The sequence below is a fragment of the Petaurus breviceps genome, unplaced genomic scaffold (assembly GCF_028583685.1).
Source record: "Petaurus breviceps papuanus isolate PSGF00001 unplaced genomic scaffold, PetGlider_PUasm1.0 216, whole genome shotgun sequence".
Lineage (NCBI taxonomy): Eukaryota > Metazoa > Chordata > Mammalia > Diprotodontia > Petauridae > Petaurus > Petaurus breviceps.
In genome coordinates this window covers 9,249,384-9,252,884 of record NW_027185867.1, presented here as the reverse complement: position 1 = coordinate 9,252,884, position 3,501 = coordinate 9,249,384, and positions in this window count along the sequence as shown.

The window sequence follows — 3,501 nt, the reverse complement described above, 5'->3', positions numbered from 1 at the left end:
CCTTCCTTCCTTCCTTCCTTCCTTCCTTCCTTCCTTCCTTCCTTCCTCGTGGCTGACGTGCTGAGGTACATAGTTTTAAGGAAAGGAAAGAATGAACCCCCTTCCATACTCCCCCCCCCCAATCTGTCTAGACTGTCTCCAAATCAGTCTTCCAAAAATACCTCTTATAGAACCCAAACAGTCCCTTCAAACCTACTTGCTTCTTCTAAATGGGTACAACTGAGTGGACTTTTCAGAGCAATAAGGATCTGACCTCTCCACTTAATGCAAGCACCACCACCATAAGTAGAAACGCTTTAAACACACCAAAAAACCATTCTGTTTTTATTGGAGAGGGAAGTGGAGGAAAAAGGAAAGAATTTTTTTTTTAGTTCACAAATTTTATTGACTACACACAGGCTGTGCAGAATATTATACAATAATATGCAATATAATATGCAACGTATGAATAAAAACATTAATATCAACAGATATATTAGTTGCTAATATACAGAGGTTATCCTTGGAGTCAGGAAGAGCTGGGTTCAAGTTCTGTGTGATTTTCAGCAAATAACCTCAGAAAATAGCGACTTTATATAACTAATACTAAGGGAGTTCCTTCTACCAATGAAATCATAGTTCTACCTACACCCCCCCACCCAAAAAAGAAATTACAAGAATACCATACTAGAGGCTGGAGAAAGAAAAAAAAGTTAAATATTAACATTTATATATTTTTTGTAACAGTAATTAAAATAACATCGTTATTGCTCTCATGGAGCTTATAAGCTTAAGTAGGGAGATGATGTGTAAATATATATTCAGGGGTGAACACATCAGGGAGGTACAAAACAAAATTATTTGAGGTCATTCATTCAACAGATTGCCACAGTCTGGCTTAGGGGTGGGGAACTTTCCACCTTGAGGCAACATGGGGCTGTCTAGGTCCTTTGACTGAACCCAAACTCCACAGAACAAATCCCCTTAATAAAAGGATTTGTTCTGTAAAACTAGGACTCAGTCAAAAGGTTGCACTCAAGGATCTAAAAGGTACCATGTGGCCTCGAAGCCATAGATTCTCCACCTATGGTCTGGCTTCAGCCTACCTTCAGCAACTCCAAACCCTACAATCCAGTCAATTAAACTTATTTGTTATTTCTTGACCCAGGACATTCCATCTCCATGTATGTGCCATTGCAAATGTAGTCTGTGTATAGGGGAATGGCTAGATATACAGACCTGACGAGCATAAATTTGATCCCAAGGTAAGACTATATTCCTTAGCCAAGACCCTTAAGCCTTACCTGATATATAACTATTTCTTAACACAACATTTAAAGCCCATAAATTCATGTTCAACCCTTGGGGCAAAACATGCCCACCTGTTCAATAATGTAGTAGTTTAATTTTTGTCATTCATGTCATTAAGATGTTAAAAAGTTTTGAAATACATTCTTTCATTAAACCTCAGAATACTTCTGGTGAATTAAGTAGTTTAGCTTTTGTTTCCAAGCATTTGGCTAAGTCATTACCATGTAGATTTGGTGGGTTGGAAGGGTCTGCCCTTAGGCAGATGGACAGGCATTCTCCAGAACACCCCAAAGCCTTCTGGCCTAGTCCTTGCCTTTGAAAGTTGGGTACTGAGGAGAGTGGGTAGAACCAGTGCACCTTGGTACAGGCACCTGGCCTACTACACCTTTCCTCTTCGGTTCCAGGAGCAACAAAGTGCGATTCCCTTTTACCTGTTGCAACCATTTACTTTTTGTTTCCTTCCAACTTGGTAGAAGGAGGGAAGAAAGCCCTTTGTCCCTTCTCAGTAGCAAGCAAAGAAGACTGCATTGGAAGGGTTTTTTTTTTTTAATTGCTTATTCTTGTTTCTATGCTTTTTGAAATTTGTATTTAAAAACACACACTCTATCTCTCTTCTATTTCTGTCTCTGTGTCTCTTATTTTTATCTCTGTCTCTTTCTCTCTGTCTCTGTCTCTCATCTAATGTGACTTTGACCATGAATGCTTTCAGTGGCATTGACAAGAAGGCAAAACTCAGGCAGGCTGGTTGGGAGCAGAGCTGATGAGGGAGAGACATCATTTATAATTAATAGTAATGTTTCAGACTTCATGTATTTAGATCATAGCCCTTGGAATAGGGATGGGGAACCTGCGGGTTTGAGGCCACATGTGGCCCTCTAGGTCCTCAAGTGTGGCCCTTTGACTGCATCCAACCTTCACAGAACAAATCCCCTTCATAAAAGGATTTGTTCTGTAACATTTGGACTTAGTCAAAAGGCCACACTTTAGCACCACTCATTCAAGACAACCATCCTCAGGATGGCAGGGAGGTCTAGAATCATGCAAATATTATTAACCCCATTTTACAAATGATGAAAAGACAACTTAGAGAAGCTAGGGTGACTTGTGGAGGATCGTACAAACAGTAAATGGAAGGCCTGTTCACCTCAAATGCACTCTCAGTCATTTGCATTTCTTCAATCATTTATACATATGGTTTGATGGAGTTGCTAACTGGAAGAGTTAGAGAGAGACAAGTGCTGTTTTAATTTGATAATAACCAAGTTCCATAATCTCACTGTTACAGAACCTTTCATTATTCCCAGCATCTATTCTGTTGTTAATTACTTAGCATCTTTTCTACCCAATTTAGCACTTCATTACATAGAACAGCTGGGTGGTACAGTGGATTGAGTGTTGGAAGTCCTGAGTTTGAATCTTGAATTCCTAATTGTGTGATTCTGGGCAAATCACTTAACTTCTCAGACTCTGTTTCCTCATTTGAAAAATGGGGATAAAATAGCAATAAATAGAATTGGGATACTAGTTACTGGTGACTAATAGGGAGGAATGGGGGATAAGATGTACTGTTAGAATCCAGGAGGGAGATGCAGCAGACATAACTCTGGGAGAATAAGGTCAGAGAATACTTGCTGTGGGTTCTCTTATATGTCTTTACACCTACTTGTATATGTGTTTTGTATCTGCCTGTGTGTTGTCTCCCTCTAGCATGTAAGCAGGGATTATTTCATTTTTACCTTTGTATCCCCAGTGTCTAGCACAGCATCTGGCACATTTAATAAATGTTTGCTTGATTGTTCATTTGATAAAAAAAAATTATTAGAAAAAGAAGATTCTGCAACCTCTCTCCATACTTCTTCCATGTCTTCCTCTTAATCATATCTTAATCCCTCCGGTTACAGATAAGTCAGTTTCTTTTTGTCTTATCCTTAGGGAAAATGGAAAATATCTTGATTCCCATTCAGTTTTTATAAAGAACCTTTTGTGTCTTTGAAGATAGTTTTTTTTTTTTTTTGAGAGGGGAAGGCAGGGCAATTGGGGTTAAATGACTTGCTCAAGGTCACACAGCTAGTTGAGTATCAAATGTCTGAGGTCACATTTGAACTCAGGTCCTCCTGATTCCAGGGCCAGTGCTATATTCACTGTGCCACCTAGCTGCCCCTGAAGATAGTTTTTAAAAAAGCTTATTGTTGTCAAAAAAGCACAGTGGAT